The sequence below is a fragment of the Lampetra planeri genome, chromosome 48, assembly GCF_965212315.1.
Source record: "Lampetra planeri chromosome 48, kcLamPlan1.2.h2, whole genome shotgun sequence".
NCBI lineage: Eukaryota > Metazoa > Chordata > Hyperoartia > Petromyzontiformes > Petromyzontidae > Lampetra > Lampetra planeri.
Window position 1 is genome coordinate 6,171,486 of NC_136154.1, and position 21,333 is coordinate 6,192,818.

Consider the following 21,333-nt stretch of genomic DNA (forward strand, 5'->3'; position numbering starts at 1 on the left):
CTGAGACGTCAAACTGAGACATCAAACTGAGACGTCAAACTGAGACATCAAACTGAGACATCAAACTGAGACGTCAAACTGAGACATCAAACTGAGACGTCAAACTGAGACATCAAACTGAGACGTCAAACTGAGACGTCAAACTGAGACATCAAACTGAGACGTCAAACTGAGACGTCAAACTGAGACGTCAAACTGAGACATCAAACTGAGACATCAAACTGAGACATAAAACTGAGACATCAAACTGAGACGTCAAACTGAGACGTCAAACTGAGACGTCAAACTGAGACGTCAAACTGAGACGTCAAACTGAGACGTCAAACTGAGACGTCAAACTGAGACGTCAAACTGAGACGTCAAACTGAGACGTCAAACTGAGACGTCAAACTGAGACGTCAAACTGAGACGTCAAACTGAGAAGTCAAACTGAGACATCAAACTGAGACATCAAGCTGAGACATCAAACTGAGACATCAAGCTGAGACATCAAACTGAGACGTCAAACTGAGACATCAAACTGAGACGTCAAACTGAGACATCAAACTGAGACATCAAACTGAGACATCAAACTGAGACATCAAACTGAGACGTCAAACTGAGACATCAAACTGAGACGTCAAACTGAGACGTCAAACTGAGACGTCAAACTGAGACATCAAACTGAGACGTCAAACTGAGACGTCAAACTGAGACATCAAACTGAGACATCAAACTGAGACATCAAACTGAGACGTCAAACTGAGACGTCAAACTGAGACATCAAACTGAGACATCAAACTGAGACATCAAACTGAGACATCAAACTGAGACATCAAACTGAGACATCAAACTGAGACATCAAACTGAGACATCAAACTGAGACATCAAACTGAGACGTCAAACTGAGACATCAAACTGAGACATCAAACTGAGACATCAAACTGAGACGTCAAACTGAGACATCAAACTGAGACATCAAACTGAGACATCAAACTGAGACATCAAACTGAGACATCAAACTGAGACGTCAAACTGAGACGTCAAACTGAGACATCAAACTGAGACATCAAACTGAGACATCAAACTGAGACATCAAACTGAGACATCAAACTGAGACATCAAACTGAGACGTCAAACTGAGACATCAAACTGAGACATCAAACTGAGACGTCAAACTGAGACGTCAAACTAAGACATCAAACTGAGACGTCAAACTGAGACGTCAAACTGAAACATCAAACTGAGACATCAAACTAAGACATCAAACTGAGACATCAAACTAAGACGTCAAACTGAGACATCAAACTGAGACATCAAACTAAGACGTCAAACTGAGACATCAAACTGAGACGTCAAACTGAGACGTCAAACTGAGACATCAAACTGAGACGTCAAACTGAGACGTCAAACTGAGACATCAAACTAAGACGTCAAACTGAGACGTCAAACTGAGACGTCAAACTGAGACATCAAACTGAGACATCAAACTGAGACGTCAAACTGAGACGTCAAACTGAGACATCAAACTGAGACGTCAAACTGAGACATCAAACTAAGACATCAAACTGAGACGTCAAACTAAGACATCAAACTGAGACGTCAAACTGAGATGTCAAACTAAGACATCAAACTGAGACGTCAAACTGAGACGTCAAACTGAACCATCAAACTGAGACATCAAACTGAGACGTCAAACTGAGACATCAAACTGAGACGTCAAACTGAGACATCAAACTGAGACATCAAACTGAGACATCAAACTGAGACATCAAACTGAGACGTCAAACTGAGACGTCAAACTGAGACGTCAAACTGAGACATCAAACTGAGACATCAAACTGAGACGTCAAACTGAGACGTCAAACTGAGACGTCAAACTAAGACATCAAACTGAGACGTCAAACTGAGACGTCAAACTGAGACATCAAACTAAGACATCAAACTGAGACATCAAACTAAGACGTCAAACTGAGACGTCAAACTGAGACATCAAACTGAGATGTCAAACTGAGACATCAAACTAAGACGTCAAACTGAGACGTCAAACTGAGACGTCAAACTGAGACATCAAACTGAGACATCAAACTGAGACATCAAACTGAGACATCAAACTGAGATGTCAAACTGAGACGTCAAACTAAGACATCAAACTGAGACGTCAAACTGAGACGTCAAACTAAGACATCAAACTGAGACGTCAAACTGAGACATCAAACTGAGACATCAAACTAAGACGTCAAACTGAGACGTCAAACTGAGACGTCAAACTGAGACGTCAAACTGAGACGTCAAACTGAGACGTCAAACTGAGACGTCAAACTGAGACATCAAACTGAGACGTCAAACTGAGACATCAAACTGAGACGTCAAACTAAGACATCAAACTGAGACGTCAAACTGAGACATCAAACTGAGACGTCAAACGGAGACGTCAAAATAAGACATCAAACTGAGACGTCAAACTGAGACATCAAACTGAGACGTCAAACTGAGACGTCAAACTGAGACGTCAAACTGAGACGTCAAACTGAGACGTCAAACTGAGACGTCAAACTGAGACGTCAAACTGAGACGTCAAACTGAGACGTCAAACTGAGACGTCAAACTGAGACGTCAAACTGAGACGTCAAACTGAGACGTCAAACTGAGACGTCAAACTGAGACGTCAAACTGAGACGTCAAACTGAGACATCAAACTGAGACTTCAAACTGAGACGTCAAACTAAGACATCAAACTGAGACGTCAAACTGAGACGTCAAACTGAGACGTCAAACTGAGACGTCAAACTGAGACGTCAAACTGAGACGTCAAACTGAGACGTCAAACTGAGAAGTCAAACTGAGACGTCAAACTGAGACGTCAAACTGAGACGTCAAACTGAGACGTCAAAATAAGACATCAAACTGAGACGTCAAACTGAGACGTCAAACTGAGACGTCAAACTGAGACGTCAAACTGAGACGTCAAACTGAGACGTCAAACTGAGACGTCAAACTGAGACGTCAAACTGAGACGTCAAACTGAGACGTCAAACTGAGACGTCAAACTGAGACGTCAAACTGAGACGTCAAACTGAGACATCAAACTGAGACGTCAAACTGAGACGTCAAACTGAGACATCAAACTGAGACATCAAACTGAGACATCAAACTGAGACGTCAAACTAAGACATCAAACTAAGACATCAAACTGAGACATCAAACTGAGACATCAAACTGAGACATCAAACTGAGACGTCAAACTGAGACGTCAAACTGAGACATCAAACTGAGACGTCAAACTGAGACATCAAACTGAGACGTCAAACTGAGACATCAAACTGAGACGTCAAACTGAGACATCAAACTGAGACGTCAAACTGAGACGTCAAACTGAGACATCAAACTGAGACGTCAAACTGAGACGTCAAACTGAGACGTCAAACTGAGACATCAAACTGAGACATCAAACTGAGACATAAAACTGAGACGTCAAACTGAGACGTCAAACTGAGACGTCAAACTGAGACGTCAAACTGAGACGTCAAACTGAGACGTCAAACTGAGACGTCAAACTGAGACGTCAAACTGAGACATCAAACTGAGACGTCAAACTGAGACGTCAAACTGAGACGTCAAACTGAGACATCAAACTGAGACATCAAACTGAGACATCAAGCTGAGACATCAAACTGAGACATCAAGCTGAGACATCAAACTGAGACATCAAACTGAGACATCAAACTGAGACGTCAAACTGAGACATCAAACTGAGACGTCAAACTGAGACATCAAACTGAGACATCAAACTGAGACGTCAAACTGAGACATCAAACTGAGACGTCAAACTGAGACGTCAAACTGAGACGTCAAACTGAGACGTCAAACTGAGACGTCAAACTGAGACGTCAAACTGAGACATCAAACTGAGACGTCAAACTGAGACATCAAACTGAGACATCAAACTGAGACGTCAAACTGAGACGTCAAACTGAGACGTCAAACTGAGACATCAAACTGAGACGTCAAACTGAGACATCAAACTGAGACATCAAACTGAGACATCAAACTGAGACATCAAACTGAGACATCAAACTGAGACATCAAACTGAGACGTCAAACTGAGACGACAAACTGAGACATCAAACTGAGACATCAAACTGAGACATCAAACTGAGACATCAAACTGAGACATCAAACTGAGACGTCAAACTGAGACGTCAAACTGAGACATCAAACTGAGACATCAAACTGAGACGTCAAACTGAGACGTCAAACTAAGACATCAAACTGAGACATCAAACTGAGACGTCAAACTGAGACATCAAACTGAGACATCAAACTAAGACATCAAACTGAGACATAAAACTAAGACGTCAAACTGAGACATCAAACTGAGACATCAAACTAAGACGTCAAACTGAGACGTCAAACTGAGACGTCAAACTGAGACATCAAACTGAGACGTCAAACTGAGACGTCAAACTGAGACATCAAACTAAGACGTCAAACTAAGACGTCAAACTGAGACGTCAAACTGAGACATCAAACTGAGACATCAAACTGAGACGTCAAACTGAGACGTCAAACTGAGACATCAAACTGAGACGTCAAACTGAGACATCAAACTAAGACATCAAACTGAGACGTCAAACTAAGACATCAAACTGAGAAGTCAAACTGAGACGTCAAACTAAGACATCAAACTGAGACGTCAAACTGAGACATCAAACTGAGACATCAAACTAAGACATCAAACTGAGACGTCAAACTGAGACGTCAAACTAAGACGTCAAACTGAGACGTCAAACTGAGACGTCAAACTGAGACGTCAAACTGAGACATCAAACTGAGACGTCAAACTGAGACATCAAACTGAGACATCAAACTGAGACATCAAACAGAGACGTCAAACTGAGACGTCAAACTGAACCATCAAACTGAGACATCAAACTGAGATGTCAAACTGAGACATCAAACTGAGACGTCAAACTGAGACATCAAACTGAGACATCAAACTGAGACATCAAACTGAGACATCAAACTGAGACATCAAACTGAGACATCAAACTGAGACATCAAACTGAGACGTCAAACTGAGACGTCAAACTGAGACATCAAACTGAGATGTCAAACTGAGACATCAAACTGAGACATCAAACTGAGACATCAAACTGAGACATCAAACAGAGACGTCAAACTGAGACGTCAAACTGAACCATCAAACTGAGACATCAAACTGAGACGTCAAACTGAGACATCAAACTGAGACATCAAACTGAGACATCAAACTGAGACATCAAACTGAGACATCAAACTGAGACATCAAACTGAGACGTCAAACTGAGACGTCAAACTGAGACGTCAAACTGAGACGTCAAACTGAGACGTCAAACTGAGACGTCAAACTGAGACATCAAACTGAGATGTCAAACTGAGACATCAAACTAAGACGTCAAACTGAGACGTCAAACTGAGACGTCAAACTGAGACATCAAACTGAGACATCAAACTGAGACATCAAACTAAGACGTCAAACTGAGACGTCAAACTGAGACGTCAAACTAAGACATCAAACTGAGACGTCAAACTGAGACGTCAAACTAAGACATCAAACTGAGACGTCAAACTGAGACATCAAACTGAGACATCAAAATAAGACGTCAAACTGAGACGTCAAACTGAGACGTCAAACTGAGACGTCAAACTGAGACGTCAAACTGAGACGTCAAACTGAGACGTCAAACTGAGACATCAAACTGAGACGTCAAACTGAGACATCAAACTGAGACGTCAAACTAAGACATCAAACTGAGACGTCAAACTGAGACATCAAACTGAGACGTCAAACTGAGACGTCAAAATAAGACATCAAACTGAGACGTCAAACTGAGACATCAAACTGAGACATCAAACTGAGACGTCAAACTGAGACGTCAAACTGAGACGTCAAACTGAGACGTCAAACTGAGACGTCAAACTGAGACGTCAAACTGAGACGTCAAACTGAGACGTCAAACTGAGACGTCAAACTGAGACGTCAAACTGAGACGTCAAACTGAGACGTCAAACTGAGACGTCAAACTGAGACGTCAAACTGAGACGTCAAACTGAGACGTCAAACTGAGACGTCAAACTGAGACGTCAAACTGAGACATCAAACTGAGACATCAAACTGAGACGTCAAACTGAGACGTCAAACTGAGACGTCAAACTGAGACGTCAAACTGAGACGTCAAACTGAGACGTCAAACTGAGACGTCAAAATAAGACATCAAACTGAGACGTCAAACTGAGACGTCAAACTGAGACATCAAACTGAGACGTCAAACTGAGACGTCAAACTGAGACGTCAAACTGAGACGTCAAACTGAGACGTCAAAATAAGACATCAAACTGAGACGTCAAACTGAGACGTCAAACTGAGACATCAAACTGAGACGTCAAACTGAGACGTCAAACTGAGACGTCAAACTGAGACGTCAAACTGAGACGTCAAACTGAGACGTCAAACTGAGACGTCAAACTGAGACATCAAACTGAGACGTCAAACTGAGACGTCAAACTGAGACGTCAAACTGAGAAGTCAAACTGAGACGTCAAACTGAGACGTCAAACTGAGACGTCAAACTGAGACATCAAACTGAGACATCAAACTGAGACATCAAACTGAGACATCAAACTGAGACGTCAAACTAAGACATCAAACTAAGACATCAAACTGAGACATCAAACTGAGACATCAAACTAAGACATCAAACTGAGACGTCAAACTGAGAGGTCAAACTGAGACATCAAACTGAGACTTCAAACTGAGACGTCAAACTAAGACATCAAACTGAGACGTCAAACTGAGACATCAAACTGAGACATCAAACTGAGACGTCAAACTGAGACGTCAAACTGAGACGTCAAACTGAGACGTCAAACTGAGACGTCAAACTGAGACATCAAACTGAGACATCAAACTGAGACGTCAAACTGAGACGTCAAACTGAGACGTCAAACTGAGACGTCAAACTGAGACGTCAAACTGAGACGTCAAACTGAGACGTCAAACTGAGACATCAAACTGAGACGTCAAACTGAGACGTCAAACTGAGACGTCAAACTGAGACGTCAAACTGAGACGTCAAACTGAGACATCAAACTAAGACATCAAACTGAGACGTCAAACTGAGACATCAAACTGAGACATCAAACTGAGACATCAAACTGAGACGTCAAATTGAGACGTCAAACTGAGACATCAAACTGAGACATCAAACTGAGACATCAAACTGAGAAATCAAACTAAGACATCAAACTGAGACGTCAAACTGAGACATCAAACTGAGACATCAAACTGAGACATCAAACTAAGACGTCAAACTGAGACATCAAACTGAGACATCAAACTGAGGCGTCAAACTGAGACATCAAACTGAGACATCAAACTGAGACGTCAAACTGAGACGTCAAACTGAGACGTCAAACTGAGACATCAAACTGAGACGTCAAACTAAGACGTCAAACTAAGACATCAAACTGAGACGTCAAATTGAGACGTCAAACTGAGACGTCAAACTGAGACGTCAAACTGAGACGTCAAACTGAGACGTCAAACTGAGACATCAAACTGAGACGTCAAACTGAGACGTCAAGCTGAGACGTCAAACTGAGACGTCAAACTGAGACGTCAAACTGAGACGTCAAACTGAGACGTCAAACTGAGACGTCAAACTGAGACGTCAAACTGAGACGTCAAACTGAGACGTCAAACTGAGACGTCAAACTGAGACGTCAAACTGAGACATCAAACTGAGACGTCAAACTGAGACATCAAACTGAGACGTCAAACTGAGACATCAAACTGAGACATCAAACTGAGACGTCAAACTGAGACATCAAACTGAGACGTCAAACTGAGACATCAAACTGAGACGTCAAACTGAGACGTCAAACTGAGACGTCAAACTGAGACGTCAAACTGAGACGTCAAACTGAGACGTCAAACTGAGACGTCAAACTGAGACATAAAACTGAGACGTCAAACTGAGACGTCAAACTGAGACGTCAAACTGAGACATCAAACTGAGACATCAAACTGAGACGTCAAACTGAGACGTCAAACTGAGACGTCAAACTGAGACGTCAAACTGAGACTTCAAACTGAGACGTCAAACTGAGACATCAAACTGAGACATCAAACTGTCAAACTGAGACGTCAAACTGAGACGTCAAACTGAGACGTCAAACTGAGACGTCAAACTGAGACATCAAACTGAGACATCAAACTAAGACGTCAAACTGAGACATCAAACTAAGACGTCAAACTGAGAATTCAAACTGAGACATCAAACTAAGACGTCAAACTGAGACGTCAAATTGAGACGTCAAACTGAGACGTCAAACTGAGACGTCAAACTGAGACGTCAAACTGAGACGTCAAACTGAGACGTAAAACTGAGACGTCAAACTGAGACATCAAACTGAGACGTCAAACTGAGACGTCAAACTGAGACGTCAAACTGAGACGTCAAACTGAGACATCAAACTGAGACGTCAAACTGAGACATCAAACTGAGACGTCAAACTGAGACGTCAAACTGAGACGTCAAACTGAGACATCAAACTGAGCCATCAAACTGAGACATCAAACTGAGACGTCAAACTGAGACATCAAACTGAGACATCAAACTGAGACAACAAACTGAGACGTCAAACTGAGACGTCAAACTGAGACATCAAACTGAGACGTCAAACTAAGACATCAAGCTAAGACATCAAACTGAGACATCAAACTGAGACATCAAACTGAGACGTCAAACTGAGACATCAAACTGAGACATCAAACTAAGACATCAAACTGAGACATCAAACTGAGACATCAAACTAAGACATCAAACTGAGACATCAAACTGAGACGTCAAACTGAGACGTCAAACTGAGACATCAAACTGAGACATCAAACTAAGACATCAAACTGAGACATCAAACTGAGACATCAAACTAAGACATCAAACTGAGACATCAAACTGAGACATCAAACTAAGACATCAAACTGAGACGTCAAACTAAGACATCAAACTAAGACATCAAACTGAGACATCAAACTGAGACATCAAACTGAGACATCAAACTGAGACATCAAACTGAGACATCAAACTGAGACGTCAAACTGAGACATCAAACTGAGACGTCAAACTGAGACATCAAACTGAGACGTCAAACTGAGACATCAAACTGAGACATCAAACTGAGACGTCAAACTGAGACGTCAAATTGAGACATCAAACTGAGACATCAAACTGAGACATCAAACTGAGACGTCAAACTGAGACGTCAAACTGAGACGTCAAACTGAGACATCAAACTGCGACATCAAACTGAGACATCAAACTGAGACGTCAAACTGCGACATCAAACTGAGACATCAAACTGAGACGTCAAACTGAGACATCAAACTGAGACATCAAACTGGGACGTCAAACTGAGACATCAAACTGAGACATCAAACTGAGACGTCAAACTGAGACGTCAAACTGAGACGTCAAACTGAGACGTCAAACTGAGACGTCAAACTGAGACGTCAAACTGAGACGTCAAACTGAGACGTCAAACTGAGACGTCAAACTGAGACGTCAAACTGAGACATCAAACTGAGACATCAAACTGAGACATCAAACTGAGACATCAAACTGAGATGTCAAACTGAGACATCAAACTAAGACGTCAAACTGAGACGTCAAACTGAGACGTCAAACTGAGACATCAAACTGAGACATCAAACTGAGACATCAAACTGAGACATCAAACTGAGACATCAAACTGAGACATCAAACCGAGACGTCAAACTGAGACGTCAAACTGAGACGTCAAACTGAGACGTCAAACTGAGACGTCAAACTGAGACATCAAACTGAGATGTCAAACTGAGACATCAAACTAAGACGTCAAACTGAGACGTCAAACTGAGACGTCAAACTGAGACATCAAACTGAGACATCAAACTGAGACATCAAACTAAGACATCAAACTGAGACGTCAAACTGAGACGTCAAACTAAGACATCAAACTGAGACGTCAAACTGAGACGTCAAACTAAGACATCAAACTGAGACGTCAAACTGAGACATCAAACTGAGACATCAAAATAAGACGTCAAACTGAGACGTCAAACTGAGACGTCAAACTGAGACGTCAAACTGAGACGTCAAACTGAGACGTCAAACTGAGACGTCAAACTGAGACATCAAACTGAGACGTCAAACTGAGACATCAAACTGAGACGTCAAACTAAGACATCAAACTGAGACGTCAAACTGAGACATCAAACTGAGACGTCAAACTGAGACGTCAAAATAAGACATCAAACTGAGACGTCAAACTGAGACATCAAACTGAGACATCAAACTGAGACGTCAAACTGAGACGTCAAACTGAGACGTCAAACTGAGACGTCAAACTGAGACGTCAAACTGAGACGTCAAACTGAGACGTCAAACTGAGACGTCAAACTGAGACGTCAAACTGAGACGTCAAACTGAGACGTCAAACTGAGACGTCAAACTGAGACGTCAAACTGAGACGTCAAACTGAGACGTCAAACTGAGACGTCAAACTGAGACGTCAAACTGAGACATCAAACTGAGACATCAAACTGAGACGTCAAACTGAGACGTCAAACTGAGACGTCAAACTGAGACGTCAAACTGAGACGTCAAACTGAGACGTCAAACTGAGACGTCAAAATAAGACATCAAACTGAGACGTCAAACTGAGACGTCAAACTGAGACATCAAACTGAGACGTCAAACTGAGACGTCAAACTGAGACGTCAAACTGAGACGTCAAACTGAGACGTCAAAATAAGACATCAAACTGAGACGTCAAACTGAGACGTCAAACTGAGACATCAAACTGAGACGTCAAACTGAGACGTCAAACTGAGACGTCAAACTGAGACGTCAAACTGAGACGTCAAACTGAGACGTCAAACTGAGACGTCAAACTGAGACATCAAACTGAGACGTCAAACTGAGACGTCAAACTGAGACGTCAAACTGAGAAGTCAAACTGAGACGTCAAACTGAGACGTCAAACTGAGACGTCAAACTGAGACATCAAACTGAGACATCAAACTGAGACATCAAACTGAGACATCAAACTGAGACGTCAAACTAAGACATCAAACTAAGACATCAAACTGAGACATCAAACTGAGACATCAAACTAAGACATCAAACTGAGACGTCAAACTGAGAGGTCAAACTGAGACATCAAACTGAGACTTCAAACTGAGACGTCAAACTAAGACATCAAACTGAGACGTCAAACTGAGACATCAAACTGAGACATCAAACTGAGACGTCAAACTGAGACGTCAAACTGAGACGTCAAACTGAGACGTCAAACTGAGACGTCAAACTGAGACATCAAACTGAGACATCAAACTGAGACGTCAAACTGAGACGTCAAACTGAGACGTCAAACTGAGACGTCAAACTGAGACGTCAAACTGAGACGTCAAACTGAGACGTCAAACTGAGACATCAAACTGAGACGTCAAACTGAGACGTCAAACTGAGACGTCAAACTGAGACGTCAAACTGAGACGTCAAACTGAGACATCAAACTAAGACATCAAACTGAGACGTCAAACTGAGACATCAAACTGAGACATCAAACTGAGACATCAAACTGAGACGTCAAATTGAGACGTCAAACTGAGACATCAAACTGAGACATCAAACTGAGACATCAAACTGAGAAATCAAACTAAGACATCAAACTGAGACGTCAAACTGAGACATCAAACTGAGACATCAAACTGAGACATCAAACTAAGACGTCAAACTGAGACATCAAACTGAGACATCAAACTGAGGCGTCAAACTGAGACATCAAACTGAGACATCAAACTGAGACGTCAAACTGAGACGTCAAACTGAGACGTCAAACTGAGACATCAAACTGAGACGTCAAACTAAGACGTCAAACTAAGACATCAAACTGAGACGTCAAATTGAGACGTCAAACTGAGACGTCAAACTGAGACGTCAAACTGAGACGTCAAACTGAGACGTCAAACTGAGACATCAAACTGAGACGTCAAACTGAGACGTCAAGCTGAGACGTCAAACTGAGACGTCAAACTGAGACGTCAAACTGAGACGTCAAACTGAGACGTCAAACTGAGACGTCAAACTGAGACGTCAAACTGAGACGTCAAACTGAGACGTCAAACTGAGACGTCAAACTGAGACGTCAAACTGAGACATCAAACTGAGACGTCAAACTGAGACATCAAACTGAGACGTCAAACTGAGACATCAAACTGAGACATCAAACTGAGACGTCAAACTGAGACATCAAACTGAGACGTCAAACTGAGACATCAAACTGAGACGTCAAACTGAGACGTCAAACTGAGACGTCAAACTGAGACGTCAAACTGAGACGTCAAACTGAGACGTCAAACTGAGACGTCAAACTGAGACATAAAACTGAGACGTCAAACTGAGACGTCAAACTGAGACGTCAAACTGAGACATCAAACTGAGACATCAAACTGAGACGTCAAACTGAGACGTCAAACTGAGACGTCAAACTGAGACGTCAAACTGAGACTTCAAACTGAGACGTCAAACTGAGACATCAAACTGAGACATCAAACTGTCAAACTGAGACGTCAAACTGAGACGTCAAACTGAGACGTCAAACTGAGACGTCAAACTGAGACATCAAACTGAGACATCAAACTAAGACGTCAAACTGAGACATCAAACTAAGACGTCAAACTGAGAATTCAAACTGAGACATCAAACTAAGACGTCAAACTGAGACGTCAAATTGAGACGTCAAACTGAGACGTCAAACTGAGACGTCAAACTGAGACGTCAAACTGAGACGTCAAACTGAGACGTAAAACTGAGACGTCAAACTGAGACATCAAACTGAGACGTCAAACTGAGACGTCAAACTGAGACGTCAAACTGAGACGTCAAACTGAGACATCAAACTGAGACGTCAAACTGAGACATCAAACTGAGACGTCAAACTGAGACGTCAAACTGAGACGTCAAACTGAGACATCAAACTGAGCCATCAAACTGAGACATCAAACTGAGACGTCAAACTGAGACATCAAACTGAGACATCAAACTGAGACAACAAACTGAGACGTCAAACTGAGACGTCAAACTGAGACATCAAACTGAGACGTCAAACTAAGACATCAAGCTAAGACATCAAACTGAGACATCAAACTGAGACATCAAACTGAGACGTCAAACTGAGACATCAAACTGAGACATCAAACTAAGACATCAAACTGAGACATCAAACTGAGACATCAAACTAAGACATCAAACTGAGACATCAAACTGAGACGTCAAACTGAGACGTCAAACTGAGACATCAAACTGAGACATCAAACTAAGACATCAAACTGAGACATCAAACTGAGACATCAAACTAAGACATCAAACTGAGACATCAAACTGAGACATCAAACTAAGACATCAAACTGAGACGTCAAACTAAGACATCAAACTAAGACATCAAACTGAGACATCAAACTGAGACATCAAACTGAGACATCAAACTGAGACATCAAACTGAGACATCAAACTGAGACGTCAAACTGAGACATCAAACTGAGACGTCAAACTGAGACATCAAACTGAGACGTCAAACTGAGACATCAAACTGAGACATCAAACTGAGACGTCAAACTGAGACGTCAAATTGAGACATCAAACTGAGACATCAAACTGAGACATCAAACTGAGACGTCAAACTGAGACGTCAAACTGAGACGTCAAACTGAGACATCAAACTGCGACATCAAACTGAGACATCAAACTGAGACGTCAAACTGCGACATCAAACTGAGACATCAAACTGAGACGTCAAACTGAGACATCAAACTGAGACATCAAACTGGGACGTCAAACTGAGACATCAAACTGAGACATCAAACTGAGACGTCAAACTGAGACGTCAAACTGAGACGTCAAACTGAGACGTCAAACTGAGACGTCAAACTGAGACGTCAAACTGAGACGTCAAACTGAGACGTCAAACTGAGACGTCAAACTGAGACGTCAAACTGAGACATCAAACTGAGACATCAAACTGAGACATCAAACTGAGACATCAAACTGAGACATCAAACTGAGACATCAAACTGAGACATCAAACTGAGACATCAAACTAAGACGTCAAACTGAGACGTCAAACTGAGACATCAAACTAAGACGTCAAACTGAGACATCAAACTGAGACATCAAACTGAGACATCAAACTAAGACGTCAAACTGAGACATCAAACTGAGACATCAAACTGAGACATCAAACTGAGACATCAAACTGAGACATCAAACTGAGACATCAAACTGAGACATCAAACTGAGACATCAAACTAAGACGTCAAACTGAGACATCAAACTGAGACATCAAACTAAGACGTCAAACTGAGACATCAAACTGAGACATCAAACTGAGACATCAAACTGAGACATCAAACTGAGACATCAAACTGAGACATCAAACTGAGACATCAAACTGAGACGTCAAACTGAGACATCAAACTGAGACATCAAACTGAGACGTCAAACTGAGACATCAAACTGAGACATCAAACTGAGACGTAACTCAGCTTATTGTAGAGTATATTTAGTATACTGATGATACTATGTAGTTTATACTTTAGTTGTTTACGTGGTGGTTTTAGTTACTGCAGCTACATACTATTAACACTTCTTCCCTTTATTAATGCTACCTCTATCCCCTCCCTTTGATGCTGCTAATCCTGCATAATGCACGGGCATAAGTAGTACTAATCACATACCTGCATTTCCTATATCCCCTCCCTTTGATGCTGCTAATCCTGCATAATGCACGGGCATAAGTAATACTAATCACATACCTGCATTTCCCATAAATATGCAAAATTCGTCTTGATATGCAAATTCCTTTGTCAAGGCGCTCTTCCCCCTCCAACCCAGCTTAAATATACGCTGCCAAGCCTGGTGGTGTTCATTCAGACGCTGTCTTTCCGACAGACCTGGTCTTCACCTGAGGACGGATGCTTGCGTTGTGGCCGAAACGTCGTGAGAATTATGTTATTATGTTTTATTTTTATTATTTTATTATTTCCATTCTGCATGACTTTACCGAAAGAACCAAGAAGATAAGACGTCATCCTCCACCGTCAAACTAAGACAGCCGCCGCATCGTCTCGCCGCGCTTCTGCGGCCGTCTGGAACGCTCTTTGCCAGGAGATATTGGGAAGTCACTTGGTGCTATGATGCACTTTGACATCGTCGTCGTCATCATCATCAGATTGAAAAACTCATTACTTTAGAGCTGCTGCTGCTTGTTGTTATGTAGTGTTGTTGTTGTTGTGTAGTTTGTTGTTGTTGTGTAGTGTTGTTGATGTTGTGTAGTTTGTTGTTGTTGTTGTGTAGTGTGTTGTTGTTGTGTAGTTTGTTGTTGTTGTTGTGTAGGTTGTTGTTGTCCTTCCCCGGCACCTCCGATTAACGCGGCTGGTTATGTACGGTGCTAAAGAAGTTCAACATCCATACAACTATACACTACACTACACACTACACTATACACTACACTATTATACACTACACTACTACACACTACACTACTATACACTACACTACTATACACTACATTATACACTACACTACTATACACTACACTATACACTACACTATACACTACTATGCACTAAATTTCGATTTAAAGCTTTCGTGACTGCAGGGATTCATCTTCTTGGTTCTTTCGGTAAAGTCACGTAGAAGGGAAATAATAAAATAATAAAAATAATAAACAATAAAATACAATTCTCACGACGTTTCGGCCACAACGCAAGCAGCCGTCCTCAGGTGAAGAACAGGTCTGCCGGAATTTACTATACACTACACTATACACTACACTATACACTACACTGCACTATACACTACACTATACACTACACTATTCACTACACTATACACTACTATACACTACACTATACACTTCACTACTACACTGCTATACACTACACTACTATACACTACACACTACACTACTACACACTACACTACACATTACACTATACACTACTATACACTACACTACTATACACTACACTATACACTACACAACTATACACTACACTACACCACTATACACTACACTACACACAACACTACTACACACTACTATACTACATAGGGAAACGAATTTCTTCAGAACAGCTCATCCTCGTTGTTGTTGTTGCTGCGTTGAGACTGTTGTGGCCACGTGCTGTGAGCGAGGGGCAATCTGCAACACGAGGGGGGTTGTGGGTAGCCAGCACCACGCCCGGCCGACTGCCATTGTCTCCTCAGTGGCGATGTTGACTACACACCGTGGCAAGCACTCATTTGAGGCTGAGTCGACCTAGGGCAGGCCCAGGACCGGTTCAGATCATCGCAATCACTGGTGTTGGCCGTGAGCGGGAATCAAACTCGGTGTTCGTAGCGCAGCGCGCTAACCACTACGCCACCGCTCCCCAGACAGACACACAGAGACACAGAGAGACACACACACAGAAAGACACACACAGAGACACACACAGAGAAACACAGAGACACACACACAGAGAGACACACACAGAGACACACACAGAGAGAGACACACACAGAGACACACACACAAAGAGACACACACAGAGACACACACAGAGACACACACACAGAGAGACACACGCAGAGACTCACGCAGAGACTCACGCAGAGACACACGCAGAGACTCACGCAGAGACTCACGCAGAGACTCACTCACAGACACACAGACTCACACAGAGACTCGCACAGAAACACACACAGAGACACACACAGAGACACAGAGACACCCACACAGAGACACACACAGAGACACACACACAGAGACACACACACACAGAGACACACACAGGGACACACACAGACACACACACACATACACACAGAGACACACACAGAGACACACACACAGAGACACACACAGACATACACACACAGAGACACACACAGATAGACACACACAGGGAGACACACACAGCCAGCACCACCAATATCCTGGGTTTGAGTCTCTGTGTCTCTCTCAGGAGGCCCAGAATAGCCGTGTCAGACACGCTCACCCAGACTCACTCACCCAGACACACTCACCCAGACCTGCTCACCCAGACTCGCTCACCCAATTCACACCCTTCTCTCATCCTCACCACCCCAACCCCGACCCCACCCCATGGCCTCCACTCTGCCCCCTTTTTGCTGAAACTCAACAGAGCACCGAGAATTCCACGGATTCCTCTGCGAGGAGAGGGCAGAGAGATGAGTGAGAGGGGGGGAGAGAGAGGGGGGAGAGAGGGTGGGGAGAGAGAGGTGGGAGAGAGGGAGGGGGGAGGGTGGGGGAGACAGAAGAGAGCAGAAAAGAGAGAGTGGAGAGAGGACAGAGGGGAGAGGGCGAAGACAGAGAGAGTGGAGAGAGTGCAGAGAAAGAGTGGAGAGAGTGCAGAGAGAGAGTGGAGAGAGTGCAGAGAGAGTAGAGAGAGGGCAGAAAAAGAGTGGAGAGAGGACAGAGGGGAGATGGCGAAGACAGAGAGAGCCAAGAAGAGGGAGCGGAGAGATGAGAGAGAGACGGCAGAGAGAAGGGAGAGAGATGAGAGTGGGGGGCAGGGGAGAGCGGAGAGAGGGGAGAGAGATGAGAGAGAGGGGAGAGAGAGGGGAGAGAGAGGGGGGCAGGGGAGAGAGAGGGGGGAGAGATGAGAAGAGACGAGAAGCGAGAGAGAGTGGAGAGAGCAAACAGAGGCTGGGAGAGAGAGAAGAGAGAGGGGAAAAAAGAGAGGGGAGAAGAGAGAGAGAGAGAAGAGAGAGAGGGGAGAGTGTGAAACCTGCTCCCACTAGCGTGTCCCCTTCACAACAACCTCCTCCTCTACCCCCCCCCCACACTCCCCCCCCCACTCCCCCCTCTTCTACCCCCCCACTCTCCCCACGCTTCAAAGAGCTTGGAGTTGGGGCCTGAGCGCGTGCAGTGGAGGAATGGGGCGGTGAGATTGGGAACACGTTCACCGTGTTAGACCCCACGTGACACACACAGACACACACGTAGAGACACACACACACAGACAGACATGCACACACAGACACACAGACACACACACACAGACACACACACACAGACACACACTCAGACACACACAGACATACACACAGAGATACACACACAGACACACACATAGACACACATACACAGACAGACAGACACACAGACATACACAAGTAGAGATACACACACTAACACATACACACAGACGAAGACAAAGACCCCCGTGTAGCCTTAACAGACTGTAGGGGCAAGTGCTGTTAGCGAGCACCTATGAAGGCCGGAACGGCACACGAGGGGGTGGGTGGCCAGCACCACGCCCGACCGCCTTTGTCTCCCCAGTGACGATGTTTACACACCGCACCAGGTACTCATTTGAGGCTGAGTCGACCTAGGGGAGGCCCAGGACCGGTTCAGATAATCGTCACTGGTGTTGGCCGTGAGCGGGAATCGAACTCTGGTCGCCAGGTTCATAGCGCAGCGTGCTAACCGCTACACCACCGCTCCCCATACACACACACTCACAGAGACACACACACACAGACACACACACACACAGACACACACACACAGACACATACACACACACAGACACACACACACATACACACATACACAGATAGGTTTACCATGTTACACCCCACATTATACACACACAGACACACACAGACACACACATACACACACACATACACACACAGGGACACACACACACACACAATCACATAAACACACACACACACACAAACACACACATACACACATACACACACACAGACATACACACACACACACAGAGACACACACAGAGACAGACACACACACACAGACTGCCTACAGATGTTTATAGACATTGACTGGTTTAGACATTCGCTGGCCCATCATCAGCAGCAGTAACCAGCAGCAGCAGCAGCAGCAACCAGGAGCAGCTTGCCCCAGATGTTTGCGGGCGAGACAAGAACCGGCTTCCACCTTCAGTGCCTCAACAGCAGCAGCAGCATCAGCAGCAGCATCAGCAGCAGCAGCAGCAGCAGGAGCAGCAGCAGCAGTAACCAGCAGCAGCAGCAGCAACAGCAGCAGCAGCAGCATCATCAGCAGCATCAGTAGCAGCATCATCATCATCATCAGTAGCAGCATCATCATCATCAGCAGCAGCAGCAGTAACCATCATCAGCAGCAGTAACCAGCAGCAGCAGTGTCATCAGCGAGGCTCTGCTTGAGGCAGTGCTGGTGGACCGCCCCAGTCGACACGTCACAACACGGAGCCATCACAGGCGCTCGCCTGCTTTGCACGGCGACGACTTTTTTTGCGTAAAGTCACGTAGAAGGGAAGTAATAAAATTATAATAAAATAAAACATAATAAAATAATTCTCACGACGTTTCGGCCACAACGCAAGTAGCCGACGTTTCGGCCACAACGCAAGTAGCCGTCCTAAGGTGAAAACCAGGTCTGTCCAGGCGACAGAGTCTGAATGGTTTTCACCTGAGGACGACTGATTGCGTTGTGGCCAAAAACGTCATGAGAATTATTTTATTATGTATAATTTTTATTATTTTATTACTTCCATTCTACGTGTATTTACCGAAAGAACCAAGAAGATGAATCCCTGCAGTCACGAAAGCTTTAAATCGAAAAATTATTTTGCGTGCTCTTAGGTTTTTTCGGTAAAGTGACCATGTAGGTAAAAAATAAAAATAAATAAAAAGTAAAATAAAAATCACGACGTTTCGGAGGCAACACAAGCTTCCGTCTTCAGGTGGAACCGTCACAGCTACGATAGCTGTATCAAGTGAGAGGAATTCCAAGAAAACAGTCCTTGTATATATACTGGTTGAGGGTGGGAGGAGCCAAGGTAGGCACCTGGATATTATTTTTTGTTAGGTTTTTTTGGTAAAGTCACGTAGGTAAAAAATTAACCCATAAAAACAAAGTTTTTCACAATAAATCCTTTATATGCGTGGCATCGGTTTTATTTTATTATTCATTTCTGTTTTTCTTGAGTAAGAGTTTCATTTTTATCACATTGGTATTTGAAATTAAATATGAAAATTTTTTTTCCTAAAAAGTGGAAAATTTTAGAAAAAATTTTTCAGGACAATAAATTGTCACGCACAACGAGTCTGTGTGCAAAATATCAGCTCGATTGGATCACGGGAAGTGGGTTAAAAAACGACTGAAAAATGTGCACGGTCGTAAGCGCGCAAGCAAGCAAGCAAGTGAACTTAATATAAAGGATTTAAAAATAAAAATAAATAATAAAATTTATAGAAATTCTAATAGTAGAAATAAAATAAACATCACGACGTTTCGAAGGCAACACAAGCTTCCGTCTTCAGGTGGAACCGTCACAGCACGATTGCTGTATCAAGCGAGAGAAATTCCAAGAAAACAGTCTCAACCAGTATATATACAAGGACTGTTTTTCTTGGAATTTCTCTTACTTGATACAGCTATCGTGCTGTGACGGTTATACCTGAAGACGGAAGCTTGTGTTGCCTCCGAAACGTCGTGATTTTTATTTTTATTTTATTAATTTAAATTTTTTACCTACGTGACTTTACCGAAAAAACCGAAGAATATGAATCCTTGCAGTCACGAAAGCTTCAAATCTAGAATTCTTTTGCGTAGTTCACACATCCCATCAGCCCCCACGTCGAGGGAGGGAGGGAGAGGGGCCCAGGGGAAGATGGGCAGATAAAGAGACGCGGAATGCACAAGGCAGCGGATGCAGGAAGGAGATATGGAGATGACAGAGTGGAGAGAGATAGTGATGTGTGGAGTGTGTGTGTCTGTGTGTCTGTGCGGTGGCTGGGTCATGGAGCCCGCATGCCCAGCCACCGCATGCCTAAACAGCTTTTGCTCGGCCGGATCGAGGGGGCTGAACGGGCGCGGCACCGGCTAGAGAAGAGATGGAGTGATGTGGTACAGGAGGACGTGGAGCTGAGTGGACTTGCCGATGACTGGTACCAGCGGTGTCAAGATCGGCCTCTGTGGAGGAGGCTCGTGAAGGACGCTACTTGGCAGTTGGAGGCAGTCACCCTCCAACAACAACGGAGGGCGGAGGAGCGACGCTCACAACAACGAGCGGAGCACCGGGTGGCTGAAGCGCAGCAAGTTGGCACAGTAGGGGGGTACAGGTCGTGCATCAGCCAGTCATCTCGTTCATCTCAGTCAGTCGACCCGTGGCACCTGGGTCTGCCCCGTGACCTCCTGCCAGTGGGGCGTTCGACACTTCACGTAGCCACAAGGTAAACATGGCCT